Source organism: Lycium ferocissimum, chromosome 6 (assembly GCF_029784015.1).
Source record: "Lycium ferocissimum isolate CSIRO_LF1 chromosome 6, AGI_CSIRO_Lferr_CH_V1, whole genome shotgun sequence".
Lineage (NCBI taxonomy): Eukaryota > Viridiplantae > Streptophyta > Magnoliopsida > Solanales > Solanaceae > Lycium > Lycium ferocissimum.
Genome location: NC_081347.1, coordinates 4,974,864 through 4,996,293, shown reverse-complemented (window position 1 = coordinate 4,996,293; position 21,430 = coordinate 4,974,864). Strand labels below are relative to the sequence as shown.

General features: G+C 34.5%; 1 long non-coding RNA gene across 1 annotated transcript; it reads right to left on the bottom strand.

The window, feature by feature from the left end:
• Nucleotides 1–2,836: 2,836 nt before the first annotated feature.
• LOC132060572 (uncharacterized) lies at nucleotides 2,837–7,166 on the bottom strand. The gene is made up of 3 exons (XR_009415952.1): nucleotides 6,710–7,166; nucleotides 6,507–6,641; nucleotides 2,837–4,405 (listed from the first exon to the last, which is right to left on the bottom strand). It is a non-coding gene; the product is annotated as an uncharacterized LOC132060572 (long non-coding RNA).
• Nucleotides 7,167–21,430: the final 14,264 nt, after the last annotated feature.

Here is a 21,430-nt window from a genome sequence, read left to right as displayed (position 1 = left end):
ATTTTCTCGTTATTATAAAGTCAAATTTCCCCACAAATAGAGGAAATATTTGTGGGTGAATTTGTAATGGTCCCCCCTTAAATGAAGGAAATATTTGTGGGTGAATTTGTAATGGTCCCTCCTTAAATGAACCTTATGGTAAAGTAGCATTGAGACCTTCAATTATTCAAAGGCCAATTATTTAGAGAGGTAGTTGGTGAGAGATTCTTGGAATCATTCAATTATGGTGAGGTCCATTACTCAATTGGTCCAAGACACTCATCAACCTCAAAACAACCAATGAAGCAACGTTTCTTGGTTTTAAGCCAAGATTTTCTTTTTGCTACTCTCATTATTACTGTTAATAGTTCAACATTGCCTTCAATGATTAGAAATCGATTTGTATCTCTGTAGGTCTTGCAAAATTTCATGCTAAAAACATGTCATTTTTGTTAGTTTCTCACCCGGTATCTCATATTTGTATTGAAATTTCAAATGATTTAGATTTGCATTATTTAAGGTCCATTAAAAAAAAAAAAAATCTTTTATCAAGATATTGTTCATATATAGTTTTTGAACTAGACATATTTGGTTAATGATTTCACTATTGATGGGACCTTTGTAGCCTTGCAAAATTTCATGCTAATAATATATTATTTTTTTTGGTGTTGATGCTTGCATTCGCATTACAACTCCAATGAATTTAAATGTTAACGCGTAAGACCAATTAGAGGTTAAAGTGTTCCTTATCATAATTTATTTTATATCTATAGCTCGAACTCGAAATCCCTAATTAAGAATGAAAAGATCCTATACATTACAATACAATTCCGGGCTATAAAAAACATGTCAATTACTATATGATTTAACACCCATTGAGATGTAAAAATTTGGAGTACCATTAATGTAGGGTGTCTACTCACACCCTTGAGGTGAGGTCCCAGAGCGTCTATTCTCCCTTGCATAAGCTTGATAGTTTTTACCATAGACCGACATATTTGTGATCAACTTTCTCGCTAACATCTTATTTCCGACATGATTGGAAAGAAAAAAAGAATCTTACAACAAACATGATTCTTTTGAAAAATACTATTTTATCCTTCCTCATTTTCCACCCAAGTCAAAGACCCTATGAACAAAATAATTTAGAAATTTGAAATCTCTTCCCCTCAGTAGCTATAAAAAAACAAAAAAGATCAAAACGATCAGAAAATTTGTTCATAAATGTAATAATGTGCTAATTCTAAATAGTAGAATTCTTCTCCTTGCCGCAAATACTTATTCTCAATTGTATGTCTCTATGAATACGGTATCAAATTTAACTCTTACTTTCTCCGTTTCAATTTATGTGAACCGATTTCTTTATTAGTCCGTACCAAAAGAATGACTTCTTCCTATATTTGAAAACACTTTACCTTTATGCAATGATTTATAGCCACATAAAATATATGTGACTCATTTAACACCACAAGTTTAAAAGTCTTCTGTACTTTTTAAACTCTGTGTCCAGTCAAATGTGTTCACATAAATTGAAACGGAGGGAGTATAATAGTGCTAGGAGTGAGAGAGAGGTTCAATCGAGCATTTCTCTTTGAAAAAATACATTGTACATACTAGTTCAAAATTATATTTAGGTATATATAATATATGTTTGTTCCTTTAATTTCTTCATGTGTTTAATTCGTTATATTTTGAGTTATCTTAATGAAAATTATGGCTTCGCCACGGCATAAAAGTGTGACCTGTTCGACTCATTTTATTTTGGAGTATTTTTGAAGTCTAGTGGGATTCTTTTGATATTTGTTAGCATAATGTTGAAGTTGGTTGGATTTATACGATGTTTGATGGCTTATTTTTAGTGTTTGAATTGTTTTGATGATTATTATTGGTTGTGCTGTTGTTTCTATTGAAGCAGCTTGAAATCTTCTATTAAGCAAGTAAAAAATATGCACTGCTTTTCGAAATAATACCAAAAATACCAAGGGACTTACCGATAGAGTCACTCGGAAACAAGCATAATTGCCAAGCGCAGATTCTCACGTTACAGAGGGATGTCCCTCAGTAATTTCAAATATCAAATTATTTTTTATTGAACTTACCGAGGGACATCCTTCCGTATATTTAAATTTTTAATTTTAATTAATTTAAACATACCGATGGTTGTCCCTCGGTAAATAATATATCTATAATATATATGTTTTTTTAATGTACCGATAGAGTCCCTCGGTACATTTAATTTTTTCTTTTAGGAAAATAATGAGGGATGAGTGAGGGTCTCCCTCGATATTTGCCGAGAGTGTCCCTCGGTAATATTTACCAAGGGTCAAATTGCCTATGAGCCTTGTACTGATGGCATCCCTCGGTAAATCCGGGTTACCAAGGGACGTCCCTCTGTAAATCTCATAGGTAAAACAGAGCTTTTTAGTAGTGATATATATATATATAATGTCAGTTTGTTTCTTAGTGGCTTGTATTCAATAACACAATGTTTATGAAATTAGAGGAACGAATCATGTAGTTATTGTAACCTTTTCTTTCCTTATTTTTCTTTATTACATTATCCACTATTTACATAATAATATGAACTGCTATAACTAACTACTTCAACTGCTTAACAGATTCCCCGAGTTCAAAAAATCGCTATAACCAACTACTTAAACTGCTTAACAGATTCCCCAAGTTCAAAAAATCTATAAATAGTCCTCCCCCATTCTCCAACTTAGAAAAAACAAAACACAATATATATATATATATATATATATATATATATATACACTTACAACTTTCTATCCACGCTTATCAAAATTCTCCACTGCATATTGTTATCAAATCAAGAAATTTTTCTTTTCTTTCTGCATTCTTTCTGCGTCTAAACATTCCACTACTTTTCCTTTTAATCAAGACTTCATATGTTTTGTTCTTTATTCTTGTATCAATGGCTGATCCGTGTTGCATGCAAGAAGGCAAAACAATTCTGTAAACCTGGCTGCTTTCTGAAGGATTACTTTCATGGCTACAAGAATGTGCATAATATGTTTCACGTCCCCAGCATATTATTAAACTGCTTAAAGAGTGCGAAGGTGATCGAAACAAAGTGGCAAGGTGCATGGTCGAAGAGGCCAATGCCAGAATATCAGACCCAGAGGGCGGCGCATGAGTAGAGGTGGCTCAATGGTGAGGCCAGTAAAGCCATTGCTTTAGGCTCCCAATTTTTTTAGACCCCAAAATTTAAGGATGGATTTTATGATTTTTTAATGTTAGACAATGTTGAAAATTGTGAAAAGAAGTACAATATTTAGAGTCCTTGGCATTTTGCACTTCTAACGTCTGTTCTCTTTTGTAATTTACACCCTATCCTACTATTTTTAATAATTTGCACCCTAATCTATATATTTCTTTGCAAAACAATAAAGCAACTCCTTTTTTAAATATTTCAGGAGGGCAAAGTAGGAAAATATAAAATTTTATATCGCTAAATTTATTTTTGTATGAAGGAGCGAGACTGGATTTGGTGAAAACTTTTCCCGCCGTACCTCTGCCATTTTATCAGGAGTGACATTATTTTTGAGCTCTCTACACATAAATATAACCATAGGCAGAGGCGGATGGAGCACTATAACTTGGGGTTCAATTGAACCCCAAACTTTTAATGCGGAGATAAATTTGTGTCAGAATTTACTAAAATTATAATAAATAGTAGATATGAACCCATAACTTTAGAAATATAATGGTTTAGTGCTAAAAATTTAAGATGTTGAACCCCTAAAATTTAAATTCTAGATCCGCCTCTGACCGAAGGCTGAATTAAATTAAATTCATCATGAAGAGTAAAGCATCTCACAATGCTCAGTAAAAAACAGAGAGATTACAGTTCCACACTAAAATTTCAATGCACCAACATAAACTAGAAATCCCTCTTTCCTATTTTGCATCCACAAAACATAGAGGAGACACAAAAAACTCATAGAGCTGATTATACAACACACATGAGCCAATAGTCTGGAAAAAAAACTAAGAAAAGCCCATACATATGGAACGCATTGGGTGTCTAAACATTTTCTAAGCATGGGATTGTAGTGAAGTACAGAGGACAACAACACCTTTTCTTTAATAACAGAATTTGCTAATTCAATACGATTGAGTGGCCATATGAATTCTGAGAATGGCCTCCTCATTTCGTCCCCAACATAGAGGTTGTGAATTGCCGACTTCGAATGAACTTAAGTATGGTTATAACTTTAATTCGTTGTAATGTTAATACGGGGAAGTATTTGTTGATGTTAATGAACTGCTAGGACCAAGCAAATTAAATATAGAGCAGTAGGATAATGTCATCTGGAGCTGGCAAAAGAGACTATGAGCTCTCTTTTCATTTGATGCCATATATATTTTGTCCTTCATATTTGTATTTTCCTACTTTGCCCTCCTAAAATATTTAAAAAAGGAGTTGCTTTATTGTTTTGCAAAGAAACATATAGATTAGGGTGCAAATTTATATATATAAAAAAAAGGATAGCGTGTAAATTACAAAAGAGAACACACACTAGGGGTGCAAAATGCTAGGTACTCCAATATTTATATAATAAAAGAAAGAAAGAAAGAAAAACTATCTACTTTTTAAGAGAAATATTTTTACAACTTTGATCTAAACAAATAAAGTTTTTACAATAATATCCAAGGTAATGTATTTAAAACACATGGCTAAAATCTTATTAACTTGAAAATCAATCCTCACTATTATAAATATCAATGTTACAATGTGAAGTAAAAGGCAATAAGTACAGAAAAAAAAAAAAAAAAAAAAAAGCAACGGTAAATATTCTTATATAACTGTATGTATTTAAGCCTCATACTAAAATTTGGCTTTAGGCCACTAATTTTATTAAGATGCCCTTGCGCATGGGGGATCGTGGAAAACTTACAAGCCCAAGTCCAAACGCCGAAAATAAGTCCAAACGCTGACAAACCGAGTGCAAACTTTAGAACAAGACCCAATTACTCGTATTATGCGTGTGCGGGTACAGTAGAGGCTAATCGAAATGGGTGGCCCAGCCCCAACCCAACCCAACCTTCAAAGGACGAAGGAATTAAATGGGTTAGCAGACGGCCGACCCTTTAATTAAAGGGCCTATACAAATGGCCCCCAGCCCGGCCACTAGCGGGCGAATTGGGTTCCTTTATTTTTTAGGTTCTTTCGAAATAACATATTCCTATTGATTTTTGGTACACTTTGAATATGAAACTTTTGCAATATGAAATAAGTCTTCTACCACCCATTTCGCGCAAATTCATATCATAGAAGAAAAAATTCAAGAGAACAAATATAAATTATTATTTTTTATCACTTATTCAGATCACGTCAAAAGAAATTAAACATAATATAAAAGGGTGAATGATGCTGATTTGACTAGGTCAAGGTTATTACTCCTAAAAATATATGATAATGCTGGCAGCATACCAGGACTCAATGGAGAGATTTATGGTGACTAATGGTACAAAAAGAGGGAGCCTCTCTATTTGTTGCCACGAGCAACCGGCGAGCAGATTCATCTCCGAAAGTTTCGGAAACATGCGAGAAACACGGCATAGGCTGCGAGGAGAGATAACATCTGATCAAAAGGTCTGTTGACTACAAATGAGGATTTCCTAGTTATCGGTCATGAGAAAGCAATAGTTGAATAGGGAACAATAGTTGAAGAGGGGCAATAGTTCCAAGTGCAAGTGCAAGTGCAATGTGTCTCTGTTAGTGTCGTAGAGTGAAAGAGTGAAGGAAAGGATATATGTCTGTTGCACGTATTTTTTTTGTTTGTAAGACAAATTAAATTCACTGAGCATTCAACAGTGATCAAACACTCTGAAAAGACGCTACAATTTCGTTTGTAGTATATAAAATGAAAACAGCAACCGAAGGTGATTGGTGATTAGGGTTTTAGTAGTATAGTGGGATAAATGTGCTGAGAAAAACTTCCCCTTTTTGAGCCACTAGTATGTCTATAGGACTTGCCAAAAATGGATTTTCGTATTTGAGAAATAAAACACTCTCTTAGCCTATATATCTTGCTATGGCCTGTAGGATGTATCCGACATTACATATGTGTATGTACTTTGTTTCTTGCCATCAAGTTGTATTCACTAAGGGAAGACAACTGAAGAAACAAGATTTTAGTTTTCAAACTAAAGAAACAGGTTAATAGCCCTGGTATGGGATATTTCTCAGAGGGCCTAAACCAAATACTCCAGTAATTATAAGCAACTTATTGGAGACACTTCCATCATTGAAGGAGATGATAGCCAAGCACAGGACACAGCCTCGGTATCGATCATTCTTCTCACAGCAATAAGAATATATCCGTAACTTAATATTTATTTCTACTATTATGCATGTTTAAAAGTTATCTACCTTTGATTTTCCATACTGCTCTAATTTGACAGCAAATATTAGAAGTCTAAATCTTTATATTAACCTATTCTGAAATTGGAAACTTAAAAAAAAAAAAAAAAAACAGAGAAAGTGAAAATCATCATACCTCTGCCAACTTGTAGATTTCCTCATAATACCCCGCAATGGCTAAATAAAACATTATCAACAATCACAACATCGAGAATCCGCTTGTCTGGTTTGCTTGAAAGTCCAAAAACAGCCTTAAAATTGAACAGTCAATCTGCCACATATAATTGACATTACTCGCTATATCTTTCATTTAGGCAAGGAAAGGTATCATATCATTACCTGATGCAATGAGGACAGAAGTGAGTTTTTTCTGCTGAAGAATTTTGACTTCCATATTCAAGCTTCTTTCTTAAAAAGCTAAAGTATTCTTTAGTTACATTGTGCTGCAGATATTTACATTGTTCGTCTCTGCTACTGCTTGTGCAGTGGGCACTAAATGAGCCAAAACAACTCATGAAAAGAAAATTTTCTATTAGTTAGAGAGACCCAAATAAAGTCCGTACAGGAAGGTCCAGAAACGTGGTTTGCTTTCATTATCAGCAGAAAACAGCCACAAGGTTTTTAATGACCCAAGAACACGCCGATTTTTTCCATCAGCTTATCCACTCTCATGCTTTCTTCCTGCCATATGCCAAAAAAATTAGAAGCCACCAGTAATATCAGTCGTCAGATGGATGATGTACAATAGCATATTGGTGTGAAATAGCAAAGATCCAAGAGCGAAAAAAATACATGTGCTACTCTACACTCACGCGATTGTATTCTATTTTTGAAATTTGAACTGTTTTTAAGATCAAAATATATATTTATTCTTTCTCTAAAGTCACTTCAGATTTATCATTGCTCCATATATAGTTCTTTGTTTTCAAAGTCATTTACTCAACTTCAACACATCCCCCAAGTCAAATCCGAAATTCAAAATTGAAAGAATCTAAAAACAGCAAGCTCACTACATACACAAATAGAATGTTCGTCCCTCGTGTTTTAGTGCTTTAAAAAATTAGAAATGTTTATTCACCAACTATGCACATGGCCACTTATCAACACCAAGGCTTAATATAATGACATGATCCACGAAAAATTCCATTATTACAACCTTCCGAATCTTAAAAGTCCCACATCTTTGTTTCTTTCCATTACCTTTTCCTTTTGGCTTTTTCTTAACACTAAGAATAACATCATTATTCTCCATAAACATGCTATTTAGCCTAAGACAATGGGTCTGCAGAAATAGACTTTTAAGCACCTTCCTAAAATCTGGAATAGCTAAAACTCTATATCTCAAATAAGCCAAAGCAATTGACTGACCAGAATTAACACATTTATGAATTTTGCTGTACACATTGGGAGTGAGAACCCCAAACCTGAGTGACAATTGGAAGAAGACAACAGAGAGAGAATTAAAATACTCCTCCGGATCAAAGAGAGAGTGTCCTTTAGCCTAAGTACAAATTCCTAGACAAAAAGAAGTAATTTGATTAAGTTGCCCTCAATTAAATATGTATTGGAATTTGATCACATATTACTTAATAAGGGCAATTTTAAAAGAATAAGAGCAACTGTTTCTTGATTTCCTAAGTAAACACTCTTTTTTTAACTCAAGAAAAAAAGGACACTCTCTCTTGATCCCGACGGAGTAATTAAAATCAGTAAACATTTGAATCACAATTAACAAATAACATGACCATTGATATGAAAGCGCAAAAAGAATATTATAGTTTCTCGGGAAGTGAGGATTCTTTCCTTGCCTCTCAATATGAGCTACTCATGCATCATTTTCTTTGCTCATTTAATTTTCAAAAAAAGGAAAATTACATAAAGTATCTACTTAAAACTCTTTATTACAAAATATATAAATAATTTTTTTTATTTACAAAACATAATGATATATTATGAAACGTTGTGACTTTTCATATATCTTTTTCTAGAAAAAATATACTTTAAAAAAAAATTATATAGTATTTTTTTAAAAAATAATTTTTATATTTTTTAAAAAAGTTAAATTTTTTTTTTCCGCTCAATGGCTTAAAAAATTACCTTAAATTTTTGTGTATGAAATGTGTATATGTGAGTGAAATTTTTAATAAAGTTTTCATATATACAAAATTGTGAGCGAAAACTTTAAGCTTTGAATATTGTATGAAAGTTGTTACAATGTTGTTGTACTGTATTAACTTTCCAGAAAGCTAATATGAACTTTATATACGAAAAATGTGACTGAAATTCTAAGTCTTGAGCGAGATATACACATTTCATACCATTCTCGTATATAAAATTTTGAGCGTAATGTTTAAGCCTTGATCGAGATATACATATTCATATACAAAAATTTGAGCGATTATTTTAAGTCTTGTATCAAAGTTGTATATAATGTTGTTGTATTTGTATTAATTTTACGAAATCTAACATGAACTTTATACACGAAAATGTAAGCGAAATTTTAAGACTTATGAGATACAAATTTCATCTTGTTTTCATACACACGATTTTGAACGGATTTTTAAGCGCTTGAACGATATATATACATTTCATATTTTTTCATCTTGTTTCATACACTAAATTTTGAGCGAACTTTTTAAGCCTTGAGCGAGATATACACATTTCCTACATAAATTTTTTAGCGAAAAAATATTTTTTAAAAAAAAAATATTTAAAAAAATAAAAATAAAATTTAAAAATATTTTTAAAAAAAATAAAAAATAAAATTTTAAAAAAATAAAAAAATAATTTTTTAAATTTAGAAAAGCATATTTTGTATAGGGTTTGTAATGTTATGTTTGTAAATATAAAACTATCGTCACATTTTATAAATATCTTTCTTTAAGAGGTATATATACGTAGTTGTCCTTTCCAAAAAAGCCCTATGTGCATTTGAAGGCTTTTCAATTGTCTGGTCCATCTGAATAGTAAGAGATGGATTCGGCCCAATTTCAACCTTTGGGTGAAAATCTCGATAACCGAACTGCAGCTTCATTGACTAAATGAACTGGTGCCTGTACCTTTCTAGGCTCCTGGTGCTGGACCGAGCTAGGCTACCTAGTAATTTACAACCACCACTCTATCTAGCCTAAGGAATTTGCTATCCGCGCTTTTTAAAAGCATAACTAAAAAGAAATTTATATGTGCAACATTTCAACGGAAAGAAGAAAAATCAAATTAAATAAATATAGAATAGAGGAAAACAGAGAAAAGCATTAGATGAACCTTATGACCTACCTTTTCATAAGTAGTACTATATAGTAGCAGAAGAACATCAATAATAAATAAACAAAAATATGAGTTGTAGTGCACAATGAAGGAGAAGGAGGGAGTAAAGGAAATCCAGAATTGCAGAGTTATGATACACGTGGCTTGCTAAAATACAAGGGCAGGGCACGTATCTAATTAGAGAAAAGGCCATAAATAGTCCCTTATCTATGGGAGTAGGTTTAAAATGATCAAAAAACTATCTGACTTCTTGGTTTTAGTCATTTTAACGATCAAAACTTATCAAATTTGATCTCGAGTCTATTTTTATATGCAAACGAGCATACAAACTCATAAACCTTCGTGAGATTAATCGTTAAACCATTCGGACACATATTTCTCTTTCACCTTGCTTTTTCCTCAAGTTCATTCTTTAACCTCAACTTTTTTCCTCAAGTTCTCTCTCGCGTTTCGTAACCGACGGACTCCATCGGTTAAAACTGATGGAAAACCGAACCAGTCCATCGGTTTTGTTAAAAAAAAAAAAAAAACCGACGGTCTCACGTCGATTTTTTTTTTTTTTTTTTTTAAATTAAAGAATGAAATGTAGGAACTTGGAATCGAACCCGGGTATGTTCCTTGGCATTAAAGGGCTTTACCACTAGACCACTGATATTTTTTGTTCATATACTTACATAGATTTAATTTATATTGTTTTTTCGCTCTAAAAACCGATGGAGTCCGTCTCCGTCGTTTTTTTTATAAAAAGAATAAAAAATAAAAATAAAAATAAAAAATCGACGGACTCCATCGGTTTATTTTAGAAAATAATATAAAAAATAATTATATTTTTTTACGCATTTTTGTGCAAAAAATAACCGACGCAGTCCATCGGTTTTCTTAAAAAAAAAAGATTTAAAAAAATTATTGATTCCGTCGGTTTTTTCCATCGGTTTTTACTGGTTTTTTAGTAGTGTTTGAGAAGAATGGTTAAAGAAATTTTGTGCGAGTTTGTCTTTTCGAATTTTAAAGACTCGAGAGCCGACAGTGCCGTTTAAGAATCTTTCTTTTTTTTTTTTTTTTTTTTTTTTAACAAGAGGAACTTGAGGAAAAAGAAGCGGGGAGAGAGAAATAATCTCACGAAGGTTTATTAGTTTGTACGTTGTTTGTATAAAAAAATAGACGGAGACCAATTTGATAAGTTTTTGGATAGTTAAAGGACTAAAAATAGGTAAGTGTATAGTTAAGGGACCATTTTAGACCTCTTTCCTATAGATAAGGGACTATTTATGGCCTTTTCTCTATCTAATTACCAATATTAGATGAGCCAGAATTTTATACTACAATTCATACTCCGTTTTGTACAAATATCCACTGCAGTGATGGTTGTTCACTTCTAAATATGTTAAATTAAATATAATTGAAAATATTTTCCAAAAAATATGTGAATGAAAATATTTTACTGATAAACTTTACAAATCTCTAAATGATTTTCCTTTGATGATTGGAGTGAACCAAACTTTTCAGGTATCCTTCAAAGATACCAATGCTATTTTTCACAATAATTACTCACGTTATCTTTTTTCGTTTTATTTTATTTTGCTTTGGATTTCCCTAAGATCGCTGTCAATTATTATATTAAACCCCTTTTTATGATATACTTTTAATTAATTAACTATGAAATCTGCGTGATCTTCTCTCAAAAGTACGTGCATGAAGATCGTATCAGATTAATATAGTGCATATTCAAATGTATATAACAAGATAAGGAAGAAAGAGAGTTGAAAGGCACAACTATTTAAAAATTGATTCAATTTCCCATTGTATAAACACAATGGAGAAATTCTTATTGCCTTTTGCAATCGTATCAATTACTTTGTACACCGAGCTATCATTTCTTAGCACCGAAAACAAAAATATAATCAAATGTCAAATGAAATAATTACTATTTTTTCTATCGGTATTATTTTTCTAATCCTGAAGTTTATATTGGGATTATTTTTCTAATCCCAAATTTGTATATTGGATTATTTTTTTAATCCCGATAGGATGTACGCAGATCTTACCTCTACCATTGTGGGTATATAGACTGTTTCCAATATACCCTCGGCTCAAGAGAGGTGTAATCAATACAGGATTGCAGGACATTTCATCTAGAATGGAGTATATACCAAGAAGATTCCATATGAAAACAACAATAACTACCATGTCTCAATCACAAGCTAATGGGGGTTGTTAGGACATGAATCCTCAAAATCCATTTTGCTCAACTTGGACAGGTATCAAAGGCAAATACAGTATGAAACCAATCGCAACAAGAAGTCCTGATAATTAGAAAGATTTCTGCTAACTTTTTAAGGGAAAAGGGTCAAAAATACCCCTCACTTTTGGAAAAAAAATTTAAAAATATCACCAAACTTATTTTGGGTCAAAAATACCCCTCATCCTTAAAGTTTTCAAATATACCCCTGTCTTGTGAAATTATCACAAAATAACGAAATCATTCTTGAAACCCATTTCAATCATTTAAGCGAAGCTAATTTAAATAATAACCCATAAAATCCCCTTATTCCCCCAATACGTAGGTTTGAAGTTTGAGGGAATTGGGGGAATAAAGGGATCTTATGGGTTATTATTTAGTTGGGTCGGGTTTAACTGATGGAACGGGTTTAAATAATGATTTCGGGTTATTTTGGGGGATAATTTCATTCGGGATGTGAAGGTATATTTAAAAACTTTAAAAATTTACGAAGGTATTTTTGACCCAAAATAAGTTCGGAGGATATTTTTAGCCATTTATCCAAAGTAGAGGGGTATTTTTGACCCTTTTCCCTAATTGTAAAGAAAATGAATCTCAGGCCCAGCTCACTTCCAAGAGCTAATTCATGATGTGATGATGTTAGGAGACAACTCAACAGCCCCCCTTCCTGAGTGCACACTTAGACCATGTAAAGTGGAGCCTGGAGAATATAACTTTGTTTGCTTTTCAAACTATAGGTAACTAGTATTTTTCTAACCCTATATATTACTAGTACTACAAGTACCATTTTAATAACTAATTCAGAGAATGAAAATACCATTTTATGAGCTATATTTATACATTTCTTATGTTACTTTACCTATCCTAGATATTACTAGTACTACAAGTACCGTTTTAATAACGAATTCAGAGAACGAAAATACCATTTTATGAGCTATATTTATACATTTCTTATGTTACTTTACCTATCCTAGATATTACTAGTACTACAAGTACCGTTTTAATAACGAATTCAGAGAACGAAAATACCATTTTATGAGCTATATTTATACATTTCTTATGTTACTTTACCTATCCTAGATATTACTAGTACTACAAGTACCATTTTAATAACGAATTCAGAGAACGAAAATAAATTTTCAAGAGCTATATTTATACATTTCTTGTGTTACTTTACCTATTTCATGTGAAGAAACTATATAATGAAAGTAATATTTATAACTATTCTCTCACTATTGTAAACTCAAATTTCCCCACAAATAGAGGAAGTATTTGTGGGTGAATTTGTAATTGTTCCTTCTTTAAATGAACCTTATGGTAAAGTAGCATTGGGACCTTTTCAATGATTCAAAGGCCAATTATTTAAAGCGGTAGTGGGAAGAGAGACTCTTGGAATCATTCAATTATTGCCAGGTCCATTACTCAATTGGTCCAAGACCCTCCCTCATCAACTACAAAAGAGGCCGGAATCAAAATGACTCAATAAAAATTCAAGTGAACCAAAATATTCCCAAAAAAAATTTGGTACAAAAGTACCTATTAACCATGACGGAGTAGATCCGTTAAGCTAACTTTAGCGCGATATTTCTTTGCGTTAAACAAGTTTTCTCTCACCTATATACGAAGAAATCTTCTATTTATATCACCCAACATAAAAACCCGTCAGTTAAAACCACGAAAATTAGGGCGAAAAAAAAAAAAAAAAAAAAAAAAATCAAAAACGCCATTGGAGGCGATTTCAAGGTGGTCCCCACATCAAAATACGTCGTTTTATTAATTTTGTCGGGAAAGTTTAGATTCTCGGTATATTCGAAGAAGCGAAAACATTCTTCGAATTTTGGAAAAAAGCGCGAATAACTCGATTAAAACGAAACATTACAAAAAAATCTTCGATTAAGGTTTTCTACTATGAACTTTTGTTATTATTTTTGTTATATACATTATATTCAACGCATGTTTAACATTTAATCGTCGTTAATTTTCAAAAAAATAAATCAAATTTCATTTTTTTTCTTGATCAGGTTGGGCAGTGGCTGTGGCCACTGTTCCCTTTTTTTTTTTTTTTTTTTTAGCTAATTCATTATTTGTTAAATGTTTATGAATTGTTAATTTTTTATATTTTTATGAGTTGTTAATTATTTATGAATTGTTAATAGTTTATGAATTGTTAATTATTTATGAATTGTTAATTGTTTATGAATTTTTAATTGTTAATGAATTATTATTTTGTTAATTGATTATTTGATAAATATTAATTATGAATTAATTAGTTGTTAAATATTGATTATGAATTGATATTTTGTTAATTGTTAATGAATTATTATTTTGTTAATTGATTATGAATTTTTAAATCTATATACGTTAACGATAAAATGTAAAGTTTGTAGGAAAATTTGTGTTGGCTATTTGGTCAACTAAAAATATATCACATATTCAAAATAGAGTTCTAAACAAATATTACTGCTGAATTTCGATTCCCAAACTAATTAACTTAAAAGTCTTTGCCATCACATAATTCAAAACCCCGTGTCCTTACTATCACATATTAAATTTACTGCACATTTAATATGACGAAAGTTATGTTGAAAATAATTATTTTCTTCCAATATTTGATTGGAGAGTGAAAATATTTTTTGGAAAAGACTATCTAATAAAGATTGATAACAAATTACCAAATCAAATATTCAGAATCGTGCGAGGAGGTAAATATTTGATTTTTATACATTCAAAATAAATATTTTATTCAAGATAATAAGTAGATATTATTTTTTCAAGTTGCTTATCAATAGAATATAAATAATTTAATATTATAAAAATCGACAAGAAATATTTGTGCAACGCACGTACATAGAGGCTACATACGCCCAAAATATAGTAATCTCCTATTATGTTAATTATGCCATTGTTACTTTATTTATTTGTAAAATTGTTTATCCCATGTTAATTATACCACATAATTCACATATTCCCTACGAATTATTAATTAGTTAATATAATTTCAAGAATAATGAGTAATTTAGTTTGTACAGATCGGACTCTTTCATGGATCCGAATGTTCCCCCGGGATCCACTGTTCACCCGGGGCCCGATGATAGATCAGTTTTTTCTTTGCAAGGCAATCATAGGTGTAACGACCCATTTGGTCGTTTAGCACTTTTAGGCATAATATTCTAAAACACCCTTTTCATGGTCCATCTTCTTGCCTATAGTACGCGATAACGGGTGATTCGGTTATTTAATTGACGAGTTTTAGTCCTCATTTGACATGCGAGGACGAATGTTCTAAAGGAGGGGAGAATGTCACACTCCATAATAATCCTTGCTACTTGTATTAAAACAAGAAAGAATGAGTTAAGAAGGTTCAAGGAAAGTTAATCGAGTTAGTAAGAATATCGTTATAAATATGGTTGTCTTAAGTATCTCGAGGTGACCTGGTAACCTAAAGGATTTGAAATTGCGTTATGAGTATATATATGAGGTAATGTGAGTGACCTTTTAAAGTATTTGAGATTATTAGTAATGATATAGAAGATGGACAAAAGATAGGAATATACTTTTTCGATTGGAGTTTCGTCGAAGCTTTGTGAGTTCTACTTATGGTTATTGTGATTCTACGGACCCTTCGAGACATGTATATGAATTGTTATGGATGTAAATGACTGTGTATATGTATGTATAAGAGGTTACATGAGGTTGGAAGAGGATTAAGTTAAACGAAATGAATCGGAACAATTTCGTAAAATCATGGACCCGATTTTAGCCTATATTGTAGGAGGCATATCTCCTAGTATATGAGGAGTTTTAAGGTGTTTCAAAAGCCTAAAATTAAGTTCATCGAGTCTAGTTTGCAACGCAACAAACAGCTCGTCAAAATGATATCGGGGTAAGGAGATATGGATGATTCAAGTCGGGAGTATTAAGACTATCTCAAGATACAAAGTAGAGACTTTAACTTCCGATTTCGTTTGAAGTCACAATTTATCTACAAATTTTGTTTGGTATAGAAGCATTAATGGAAATTAGAACTACTTAATCGTGGTGTTAAGTTAAAATTAGTGGCAACAATGAGCCAATATGAACATTAACATGCCATGTCCAAAAGATGACTCAAAGTCATCTTAAATAAGACTACTATGGGAGACATACAAATATACATTTAAATGTGATTCATCCACTACACTTACATTATATTGTGGACAACCAAATTGAAAGAAAGGAGTGTGGAATTCAGCCAAGTGACTGAAAATAAGGCATCCATGTGAAGCATGCATTTGAATATTTAAGCATCTACTACTTTATGAAAGTATACATTATTTTAGGAAGACCAACACGTGGTGGAGGATCATTTCACATTAAATATTGCTCATTCATCTTGGCATAATTACAATGGACAAAGGATGGTGTATGAATCATTCACCACACATACAATTGTCTTGTAAACAATTGAAAAGAAAGAAGAAAGGAGAAACAAGAAGGTGAGGCTTGGCCACACTTGGCCTAAAGTTGTAGAAAAAAATGGAATTTTAAGTGTAAAGTTAATGGGAGTGACTCATGCCATAAGTGGAGCATGTGACCAACTTGTAGGCATCAAAGTTGAACCAAATAATGACCAAGAAATCAGCCATCACAATTCATTTCAACTACACAACACAAAGAAAGAAAACTTAAGCCTAGAGAGAGAGAGCATTCGTGAGGGTGATTTTGAGCCCTTTGAGTCTTGATCCAAAAATTATTTTCCAAGGTGTTTCAACCCTTTAGAAGGTCCCTAAAACGTGAAGATAGTCTTTGGAGCAACAAGAACCATTTCCATCTCAAGTCACCAACTCTAGCCAGTAGAGAAGTCAAGTTGTCAGGTAAGATCTAACTTTCTTTTCATGTATTAAGGGTGATGTAGAGGTGTGAATATAAGTTGTATGCATGAAATAAGGTGTGTTGATGTTGGAACATGATGGTAGTTATGGGGTTATATGTGTTGATGTTGAAGTATGGTTGTAACTTGACGAACATGAATCGATGCATAAAATCATGAAAGTTGGTGTTGGAATGTTAGTTGGCCGTAGGGACTGTTTTGGTGGAATTAATGGACTGATTTTCTTTAATAAATATGGTTGTTACTATCATAGATCTCATGGCAAAAAGAATGAAAAGAATTGGAAGGTTAAAGGTGAAGTTATGTTAGTATGAAAATGGTTGAATCTATGATTTTATGTGAGCGATGTTGAAGCATGGTGTAGCCGTGTGTGACTGTTTTGTGAAGAAGTTAGTGAACTGTTTTACTTGATATTTTGATTGTTATTATCATGAATTTTATGATGGAAATGAAGGTGTTTAATGGTTGGAGTTGAAACTAAAGTCATTTGTGAGTTGTTATAAGGATTATAAAAATGACGATATAGCGTAGTTGCGTATGAATTGATGTTGTACTTGTCGTGTGGATAGCTGGTCATAATTTACTGAAATTATATGAAAAGAAGACATGAAATGATGTATAAAAATCGCATGTGGTTGGCTTAGTATGTTCGTAAACGTTTGCAAGAATTCGAACATCGTTATGTTGTCGGTTAGAAGACGCTTTGGACATGTTGTGGTAGTGGGACTTTTGGACTTGTGTTTTCATTAAGTTGGAAAGAATAATTATAAGTTAAGAGTATACATCATATTGTATGTTGGATGGGCTGTTATAAGTTGTTACTACGAACGTTAAGGCTACAAACTAATAAAAGTAACTTGAGAATGTCGAAGCCAGTATGTGAATCGTTATTGCATGTTATGAATGTGGGCTGTTTAGAATATTGTGTGGGCTGTCCGGATTGGTATTGAACACATAATTATTGATGTTGTATTGGTAGTATGTGGTTGGTTTAGATACAGAGAAAACATCGCCTAAACATCTAGAAAGGAGTTACTAACGTTAGAATACGTTTGAATCTCCTGTAGCTTAATCATAGTTGTTGGCGTCTTAATATAGGTTAGTATTATTGGGTAGCGTACACATATTGTGTGACGAATAAGCACTAAAGACATTGTCCGATCGGAAGCACTTCGAAAGGAAAAAGCTTTGGCGTGAAAGTTCGTGACATTCGGCGCATCGAGGTAGGTTACGGTTTACTTTATGTCTAGACTCGGTTAGCGAAACGTATGTAAATAGTAGTGATTGACGGGAAAGCATGATAGGCCTTCGGGCATGGTGTGGAGGTAAATTCCATCTAGGTTGGTATTACCGAATTTGTTTATGTGGGCTTGTCGCCATTATTGTGATATCTTGTTATGTGGGCTTGTCGCCATTATTGTGATCTTGTTATGTGTTGTCATTGTATTGTGATTTCATGTATTTGATATAATTCTCTCTCTTGTTATCCCCTTGGTCATATGGAAGAGGAAGGTTATTCGAGAATTGAATATTGAATTGCAATTCCTAGTATGAATCTATGGAACCTATGATTGCGGTGATTATTGAGGTTGATTCCATGCGAGGCATGCATCCCATATTCTATGTGCTATGTGATGTAATTATCACTAGTTGTATCTTTATCACATACTAGCTCCTCACCTTATGAAAAGGGAAGGGTAATATTGATGATTGAGCGTGGGCAATAATATGACTTGTACTTGTTTATTGCATATTGGTGATATAATTGAAGATCGATATCATGCATGACATGCTTTCATATTGCTCTTATGTTGTTATAATGGTGAGGAGAGTGATTGAGAGACTCGAGGTTTTTGCGGGAGATTGAGAGTGACGGAGAGACTCGAGGTTTCGCACGGAGATTGAGAGTGACGAGAGAGACTCCGAGGTTCTGCTTACGGGAGATTGTAGTGTTTGTTGCCGAGGTTTCTTGCGGGAACGATGGAGTGTCCGCCCGAGGTCTTTGCGGGATCGTGAGAGTGTGCTCGTGATCCGAGGTTATATTCGGAGCGAGTGGTACATGGACTTCGCGGGTCCCCCGCGGGTCATGACTATGAGGCATTGCCATAGCGTGTGTGTACGGGAGTGGGTGTGAGAGGTGACTCTTGCGTTGCATAACATTTGCATAGCACGACATTGCATTGCATAGCACTCCATTTGAATGGTCATTCATGTCATTGCATGGCACGTTCTCGATTGATTCTTGATTTGTGAATTCTTGAGTTGTTGTTTGTGAGTATTTATTTTAAAGGTTGGATGGAATCGAGGTTTATAAAATTCTCCTAGGCTTATAATCCGAGATATTGAGATCCCCCGTGACTATCGTTAATGCAAGACTTTCCGTGTGCTAGATGTGTATTTGTGTTTGATTACTTATCCGCTTACTTGTTAGTTGCTTCTTGTTTATATGCGTGAACTAACCATTGTCGGCCTATGATACCTACGAGCCTTGTGTTGTGCTCATACTACTCTTGCACACGCTCTTTCGGAGTGTAGAGTTATTTTCGTGTGATGTTCGGAGTCTCGCGACCGTTTCGAGGCATTCGTCAAGCGTTTGGGTGAGCTATTTGAGATATTGCAACCCGCAGTCTCTCTTAGATTTCGTTGTTCTCTCCTTCCAAAGTCGTATCCGGTTGAGTCCGTTATCTATTCAAATTGTAAACTTCTTAAGCTGTATGAGTCTAGACCGGATTTTGGGAATTTCTTATAATAATAGTATTTATTCCGCATGTTGTATCAAATTAAGGTAGTTATCGAAGGGTTCGCCCGCCGGGGAAGGTTAGTGTGGGTGCCGCATGATCCATGATTTGGGTCGTGACAATAGGTCAGAGTTATTATGGGCTGGTACTATAGGGATATCGACTAAGCTCCGTCCCCGTAGGCTGCAGAGAGCGTGGACTCTTTTACGCGAACACCCCCCACACCCCCGCATCTTAGAGATATTGTTTCGGGGCGGCATCTATCGTTGCGTGGCCGTTGGTCGGGTACAGCATGATTGGGCGCTCATTACGACCATGGTTAAGCGGTGGAGGCCGGAGACACATACCTTCCATCTTCGCACCGCTGAGGTCACGATTACACTTCAGGATGTGGAGGTCCTCTTTGGATTGCGGGTAGATGGAGAGCCATTACACACTCGATACGAGCCTCCTCCTGGTAGGGCATGGGTGACAGAGTTGACTAGGCTCACCCACTTCGTGCCTGGTGGCGAGGGCCAGATGTCGGGTTCAGATTAGTGCAGGACGTTATTGATCGTCATGCCCGTTTGTACCTGTTTATTATATTCGGGGACATTTTGTTCCCGAACTCATCGGGTGCCTTTGTCAGTTTACGATATTTGGTCTTCTTAGAGCATACGGACCGTTTGGGAGACTACGGTGGGGGGCGGTCTTTGTTTTGGCATATCTTTACGGATACTGTCATGAGCGTCCCATGGTCTTGTAAGCGATGTATGTGGATTTTTTTATCTTCGCAGTAATATTTTAAGTGTGCGTTCGTTTAATGTAAACAAACCACTTGAAACGACGACTAAAAAATTGTATTTTCTAATATCGCTTACAATTATAGGCGTGGGAGAGGATGCTGCCTTTTCAGCCCGTACCGAGGCATCACCTCGATATTGACATGCCTTATGCAAGGAGGCGGACTGCGGGTTTTGATCGGGATGTGGATATGCACCACAGTATTCTTCCATTCAGGGACCAGCTTGACCACATGATAGATGACGTGGTAAAACTATTTAACTTTACATTATTAATTTAATTAAATGTCTTTTCTACTTGGTGATCACTAATTTATATTTATATGATATGCAGCTATTTATATGGACGTCGTACGCTGTTATATTAGATGGGTTGCCGGCCTTTAGCAGGGCAGGTCAGGGGGGTTTGGATATTGCGGTGTCCGTTGATACACTGGACATCGTTGAGGACCACGTACCGGCGCGTCTTACGACGGTTTGGGCATACACGAGTATACCCCCTAACGTTCGTCATGAGCTCGGATACTACCGGCGGGACGATCGGGCGGCCGTTGATAATGAATTTCGCTTTAATGGCTGTCCGGCTCATCGTTTGAGGAGAACGGGTTGAGCCTTTTAGCCGGTGGTCGGCCATTTGACTCCCATTCGGGATTACATGCGTTGGTATCATAGGGTCACACGCCGATTGATCGGCAACCCAGCTTTGCATCCCACAAGGGATGTAGGATACTCAGCACTCGCGGGGCAGTACGAGGCATTGGTAAGTTTATCGTATTTAGATTTATTTAATTGTTATCGTATTTAATTGTTTCTTGTTGAACACAAATGCAGCTGGTGGCCGTATAACGATTACGCATGTTGGGGTTAAAGCATATGCCTTACCCCGGGCTTGCGGGGCTTGCGACGGAAATGGTACGGGATATTCGAGGATCGTATCCGGCAGGCAGGAGAGTTTAGGCGCGTACGGGGGCTGTTCCATAGGGCGAGTATCGCCCGCGCAGTAGGACACAGTGCGCCAGAGGAGGACGCAGTGTGCGTAGAGGACGCGGTGCTGCTGCCAGAGGACCTGGTGGTAAGGACACCATCTGGTAGATGAGGCAGATGAAGCCGCTCCTATTCCCGAGGACATTTCCGTTCTAGTCCATCCGCGACCGTTCCGGACGG